The sequence below is a fragment of the Hordeum vulgare genome, chromosome 6H (genome assembly GCF_904849725.1).
Source record: "Hordeum vulgare subsp. vulgare chromosome 6H, MorexV3_pseudomolecules_assembly, whole genome shotgun sequence".
In the NCBI taxonomy this organism is placed as follows: domain Eukaryota; kingdom Viridiplantae; phylum Streptophyta; class Magnoliopsida; order Poales; family Poaceae; genus Hordeum; species Hordeum vulgare.
The window spans coordinates 18,296,544-18,304,133 of record NC_058523.1 but is presented as its reverse complement, the minus strand read 5'-3'; the positions used below and the strand labels follow the sequence as shown (position 1 = coordinate 18,304,133).

Sequence of the window (7,590 nt, the reverse complement as noted above, 5' to 3'; positions counted from 1 at the left end):
CCACCTCTAACAACAATGATGCACAAATTGCATGAGTGGTACATGAAAACGTGCAGGGAGTCTGGGAGAGATACTATTTATGTGGCAGTGAAATCAGAGCACGAATTCATTGGACTTCCTGTGATGCCTATTGAGGAGTTATTTCAGTTATACAATCAACTGGCCCTCGACAAACAACTCATGACTTCCTACTTTCTGTAAGTATTATTTCTATAGTTAAGTCTCTAGCTCAGCTCGTTCATTGCATGTATATATATTTATCCTCACTATATTATGCAGATTGAAGATCGTCGAATGCAAAAAAGCAGGAATCTTCGACGTTGGGTTCATTAGCTCAGATGCCGTAAATGAATGGTCGGTACGAAACCCAATCATAGAGGCCGAGAAGAACTTGCTAAAGTCGTTACTTATACATCAAAACAAGAAAGAAATACTCCTTCCTTACAACTTCAAGTCAGTGTTGTTGTCTTCTCTGTATACTCGGTTTCGCTTACTCGAGGTTAAGTAATGTAATTGATGAGTTATATATGCATGCGCAGTTTTCACTTTATTCTGCTATCCATTAAGCTTGACGAGACATTAGTAACTGTCTTTGACTCGAGATGTAAAAATCCTGAGGATTATGCGGACATGACTGCAATGCTCAAGAAGTAAGTTCAGTCAATACCGGGACCATATCGGCATACAACTTTCGTTAATTTTCTAATATCAAGTAATCATTTTCTTGGTTTGGCAGGGTTTGGAACAAGTTCACCAAAAAGGCTCCCGATCTAAACAAGGAGTTACCATTTACGCACCCCAACGTAAGTAGTACTAGCTATGTCTGCGCATCTCTAATTGATTCAAATTTTCATCAATATATCATTACCATGCTTGCTTATCAATTTGATTGAACTCTATTCTCGTAAAGTACATGTATGATCTTGTCAAACCTTTGGGGAAAAATTAATAAGAATGACTGCATGCATCGATTGATGGAGAGGCCGAGGGTTGAACGTCCTTTTCTAAAAAATTCTCCAAGAAAATAAATAAATTCAAGTGTGACAAGCACGAAACCAGAAGTGCAGGAATCATCATCTTAAGTCAAGCCAAGAATCGATCATGTTTTCATGGTCATCCCAAAAGAAATTCATTCAACATGCTTACAAATGTATACAATAATACAAAAGCAACATCACAGATGAAGATATCCGCAGTTCTTCATTGCCTAGAGATCTGCTCAAGCGCCTCGAGAACCACCTCCATTGAGGGTCTGCTCCCAGGCTCGCTGTCCAATCAGCTCAGCGCCACATGCACCACCTGCAGGGCTTGTTTGGAGTTGTATTGGCCCTCCAGCCGGCGGTCCATAAGATGAGCATGCTTTCTGCCGTCAGCCAAGGGCTTTGCCCAGTCGATGATGTTCGTTTGCCCCTTGGGGCGGTTGGGATCCCTCGCACGCTGACCGGACATCATCTCCAGCATCATGACCCCGAAACCGTAAACGTCACTTTGCGCATATAAAAGGCCTGGATATGGTTCAGAGCACGAAGTGAGAACAACCATCAGCTGCTAAAAAAGCTACTGTATGTACTAACTTGTACTCCCTCCGTTCCTAAATACTCCCTCCGTTCCAAAATAAATGTCTTAACCTTAGTACAACTTTGTACTAGAGCTAGTACAAAGTTGAGACAGTTATTTTGGAATGAAGGGAGTATAAGTCTTTTAAGCGATTTCAATAGGTGTCTACATACGTAGTAAAATGATTGAATGTACACTCTAAAATATGTCTATATACATTCGTATGCAGTCTATTAGTGAAATCTCTACAAAGACTTATATTTAGGAACGGAGGGAGTAGATTCTAAAGTTTAAAAGATCGAATGGTGCTAGAAACTCAACATTTCGTACATGGAGCGATATTTTATGAAAAATTATCCACTTGAAGAAGCTCAATTGCCATGAATGATCACAAACCTATTTGATGCAAAACTTTAAAATTGGAAATATATGATGGGTGAGAAGGACACATACCACTTATGACATATTCCGGAGCTGCATACCCGTGGTTGCGCGTGGGCATGACAGTCATACGTGAGTTGCAAGTTGACCCAAGCTTAGCAAGCCCAAAATCAGAGAGCTTTGCATTATAGTGCTGCGCAGCAAAATGCGGTCAGAATTTGATCTTGATAAAAAAAAAATAGAGAAGGAGAATCGCCCTGGCCTCTTCATCTAGATGATGCATGCAGTCATTTTATTAATTATTCACAAAAGACCTTACTAAGAAATATAACAATAAGAAATATAACAATAAGTCTGAAGCCACTGAAAAGAGACATCTAAGTATTTAGAAGCAAGCATGTGAGGATGGGGAAACTCCCCCCTCGGTTCCCTCCCCCTCCCTACCCCTCCCAACCCTAGCCGCCCCACTCCCTCCCCCTCCCTTCCTCGCCGCCACATGAGGCAGTCGCCGGGCAAGCCCGGGGCGCCAAGGATCGTGGCGGCGGGGCCTTGGCTGCCCTGTGTCTGCGTGGGGAACTCCGGATCTGGAGCGGCGGCTCCATGGATGAGGCACGACGAGCTAGCAGCCGTGCGGGCGGTGGATCTGGCATCCGGGCCGCGCGAGCGGCGGGATGCGGTGGTCGTTGGCGGCCGGCGGCGGCTTCTGCGGTTGCCGGTGCGTGCGATCTGGCGCATCCCCTCCTCCCATGTTTGGCGTGCGGGCTAGCCTGGTCGGGCCACGCTTCCTTGGGTGGCGGGGATCTAGTTCGGGCGAAATCCCTGGCCGGCCATGGCCGGCCGCATCGACGGCGACGCCTGAGGGCGCCGTTCCCCTCCTTGGAGGCGTCGGTATGGACTGATCTCCTCACTTCCCCTTCCCCTAGGTCTCCTGGGCGAAAGCCCTAACTTTGTTGGGCGGCGGCGGCGCTCACGGCGTCGTTCCCTTCTTGAAGGCGCCGCTTTGGGAACCCTGGGGTTGGGTGGCGCTTGTGGGTGGTGGGCGACGGCGGTGGTGCGGCCCTATCCTAGCATGGATCTCCTTCCGTTGCTTGGAGATGGACTCGCGTAGATGGAGGTCGTCGTTTGGCGTCATGGTGGCGTCGATGACGGAGGCACCTGCCAAGGCTGGCACCTCAATCTGCTTTGAAGATGTACCGGTGGAAGAAGGTGGCGGCGACACATGTGAGTGCGTCAGACCGGTTTGTGCTCCTGACCCGGTATGTGGCTCGGTCGGGGCCTCCGGTTTTAGATGTTAGGCTTAGGTGAGAGGTCTGGGTATTTGGCTCAGCTTGCACCCCTTCATCATATGGATAGGAGTAATGACAGATGTTATCAAGATGGCGGATTCAGGCATATTGTTGTACTACTTTGTAAGGTCCTCGGAAATAATCAATAAAATGGTCGCATGCACTTTCCAAATGCAGAGACCGGGGGTTATCCTCCTTTTCCAAAAAAAAAAAGTCTGAAGCCACCGTCTAGGCGACAACTGTCGCTACTCCTATCCATCTGATGAAGGGATGCTGATAGTCCGGGCCTAATACCACAGACCTCGCACACAAGCCTCACATCTAAGACCTGAGGCCCCAACCAAGCCACTTACCGGGTATGGGGCACCCACCGGTCCGGCATGCTCTCAGAGGCCGCCGCCGTCAACTGCCACTACTCCATCTTCAAAGCTGTACTGACGCATCATCCTTGCCTGGTCTATCTTGATAAATAGGCAACACATAAAAGATACGTTGCAGGGTAGGATGCTTACTGCATCTAGAAGAATCTTGGAAGCCTTGAAGTCACGGTACATGGCTTGCTTCTCTGATGCATGCAAGAAGGCAAGTCCTCGAGCTGCGCCGATGGCGATCCTCAGCCTCAGTTCCCATGATAGTGGATGACATCTTCCTGAAACTAATTGCAATTGACTCCGGCTTCAATGTCAGAACTTTTCAGTCAATTGGTTTTTCAAGGGTTGCAACCTCTTCCAGAATCAGTATTGCAGAGATGCACGATGAACGCAATATTTTTTAAGTAAAACCCTAGAAGAAAGGATGAAACAAATGGTGGTCAGCAAACAACTCACATGCGAATAGATGGTCTTCTAAGCTCCCTTGGGCCATGAACTCGTGCACAAGGAATAGTTCCTTGCCCTCCCAGCAGTAGCCGAGTAGCTTGACAAGGTTTGGGTGAGAGAACTTTCCCAAAAGGTTTATGTCCGATTGCAAGTTGACAACCAGAAATTGCTGTTACGCACCGTAGTTGCAGCCACATTTAGGAGCGATGACTCTGTTGGAATCTCAAAATTCATGACTTATTTAATCAGTAATTAAGGGCCAGATTTTACCTGCCATTCCTCTTTTCCCTGCATGACAGCAACAGCCATGCCGGTGCCACTCGTTGTCGGGTTCATCGTCTTCTCATCGACCCATGCTTTGTACACCCACCCAAAAGCCCCCACTCCAAGGAGATAATCTTGCTTGAAGTTCCTGGTAACTGTCTGAATCTCAGGGAATGTGAACTTCCGGAGGTTCGGTGCCTCCAGTATTTGGCCTTCGAGGAAACTCCCCTGTTTGGTTCCACCATGTGTACCGTCGCTGCTGGCAGAGGCCATGAGGCTGGTAGTGACACTGCTACTCGTTTTAAAATTTACTGTCCCTGTTATAGAATTAGCATGCATTAACATACTAAATTTTGTAATCACAGTTTTTTTTCCTTCGGAATAATGGGAAAGTGTTCTTTTCAAAAAGTATCATCGCAGAATTTTGCGAAGAACATAGAGTTCAGCTGAAGTAGGAAAGATGTAGGATGGCACGAGCAATATATGGTTGCGGTTCGTCGCAAAGTGATATATGGGTGCCGCAGCCTGTATGATTTGTGAAATAGGGAAAACTGCTGTGTTTCTGAAATAGGGAAAACCACTCTGTTTTCTGGACAAAGTACTTCTAAATAAAAACTTATGTAGATGTTTATATCAAAGAAAACTAATGACGCATCAAGCTTAGAGAAGTATGGTTGTATGATACTTACTAACTCAGTTAATTCCCATCCTTGATCTCTAGTAAGTGCTGCTACGAAGAACACAGGAAATCTGAGAGCTTTCCTGAATTAGGTTCTTGCAGACCAGATTCCTCATCTGGGCTTTCCCGGCCACCGCAGATGTTCGCCATCTCCCTCTCCTCTCTCTCTCCCTCTCTCGCTCTCTCTCTCTCTCTCTAGTGCCAAGGAGAAACAGGTAACGGAGGGGAGAGGAAGAGGAAGAAGACGAGTAGTTAGGGAGACTGGAGTCAATTGGGGGCTTGATAAGTAAGCAAAGAAACCAAGCTACAAACTGAAGAAAGTTCATCCAATTTAGGAAAAGTTCATGAAAATTTTAAAATGTTCAATAAATTTGTAAAATATCATAAAAATTGAAAAAAAATCATGTATTTTTTTAAAAGTTAATAAATTTAAAAAACAACATCCATTTTCAAAAAGATGTTCATCAAAATTCTAAAAAGTTCATCGATATTCAAAAAGTTCATCAATATTGACAAAGATTCGTTGAAATTTCAATAATGTTCATCAATATTAATATAAGTTCATAGAATTTTCAAAAGAAAAACGTCAAAAGATGCCTAGATGGGCCGGCCCATTTACGAACGCCACAGACGGGAGTTAACAAAAATGCACGTTAACTGACGCCTAATAGGAAAGAGAAAGGTGTGAAAGCACACGGGTGCTTAGGCACCCTCTATGAATAGTAAAATCAAAAGAAATAAAAAAAATCAAAAAAATCTGAAACTTTGCAGCATCAAAGATGATCAAACTTTGTACATTTTTGCAAATTATCATGCCAAAATATCTTGTAGAGAAATATGTACAAACAAGTTTCAGATTTTGATGCTAAAAGTGCTCAAAACTTCAAGCATTGAAATCTTTTTCGTGTGTAGAGCTCCACGAATAGTTTTTTGGCATGAAAATTTGCAAACACCTACAAAGTTTCATCATCATTGATGCTGCAAATTTTCAGAATTTTTTGATTTTGATTTCTATTTTTTTGATTTTTACTGTTCATAGATCCACTCTCGGAAGGAAATGCACGCCTGCAGTGCCAAATAGGGTTTGCCCCCAACAAGGTCCGCTGCCGATGCTCTAACAAACAGGCGGGCCACAAGCGAAACGATGGAGGCCAAAGCTAATAATAGCCAGCCAATATATTTCATTGTAATTATATTTTCGAAGGTCGTTCTGTAACCTATGAAGCACATGGTTTAGCTAGGCTCTCTCTTTCGTTGGGTACAGACGGCATGTCTGGTTTGGCCAATCCCATATGACACTTCTTGTATCCCACAATATGTGGTCTTTGATGAATAAAGCTTGGTTGTTCCCCTAAAAAATCAACTGGTGGATGGATGGATGGAGACTACATTGTCGCTTTAGAATTTTTCGCCGATACACAAAGTTGCGACTACTTAACAACACTCATCTTTGCCAAACTGATAGATGACCAAAATTATAAAATGTTGATGAGTTCGGGTCATGTTGCCACAGTATGCTAAGTCGAGAGAGTTATATAATAGGAAGGCTAAAACTGTCGACATGATTTTTTCTCTAAGTAGTTGATGTGATTGATGAAGATCCTAAACCAAGTCCATGGCAGAGTACCAAAAGCGTCGACTGGTTCAAATGAAAAGAAGCCATACAGACAGAAATGTGCTTGCTTAATAAGAGCTAGTCCCCCCCCCCCTCTCCCAAAGTATTCCCGGTGGGATACAAATGGGTATTTTCGGAGGATGGACACGAATAATGTGGTGGTGAGATATAAAGCGACGTTGCATAAGTTTTTTTTGGCAAAGACCAATAATCGATTCCGATGAAACATACTCTCTAGTTATTAGTGGCATAATGTTCCAATATTTGATATCGATGGTGGTAGGTTTAAATCCGAAAATGCAGTTAATGGATGTTTTGACTGTGTATCTTTACATGCTAATATATATATACATACATGTACAAGAAAGTCCTAGATGGGCTTAAAATTCTCGATCCTAAAACCAATTGCAACATGTACATCGTTAAATTACAGAGGTCATTGTATGAGCTTAAATAGTGACGATACTGAAAAAACCTTGAGTAGCCTTGGTAAGGTGAAGAGCGCGACCTGAAGTTCCAAAGGAAATTGCACTCGGGGAATTTACCCAGGTTCAGGCCCCCATGGTCAAGGTAATACCCTAGTCCTACTTTGCTTTGGTAGGAAACACCTACGTGTGTGTTGGGTGGGGAGGGGGGAGGGGTTACAAGTATGAGGTGATGATTTCTATTGAGACGATGACAATGATGTCATATTGATTTTGAACTATCACTAGCACCGCATTATAAAGGGGTGCTAGGCCTAGGGTTTAAAATTGTCCTAACCAACCTTAAGCCCCAATCGTCTTACGTTCCTTGAGTTGCACGCCAAGATGAAGAACTTTCCAGAAGTCATGCCCCTGTCATTTGCAACATGACTCATATTACGCTCAGGGTTTGCAGCGTGAGCCATGTTTGCACTTCATTCAAAGCATTTTCTATCTTTGCAACATGTCCTATGTTGCGATCGCAACAAACCTCCGTTGTCCCCGATCCGTCTACAACATAGCATGT

The 7,590-nt window shown here is 44.1% G+C and overlaps 1 pseudogene; it reads right to left on the bottom strand.

Annotated features, from left to right (window-relative positions):
- Positions 1 to 1,200: 1,200 nt before the first annotated feature.
- Positions 1,201 to 5,135, bottom strand: LOC123404928 (annotated as a pseudogene).
- Positions 5,136 to 7,590: the final 2,455 nt, after the last annotated feature.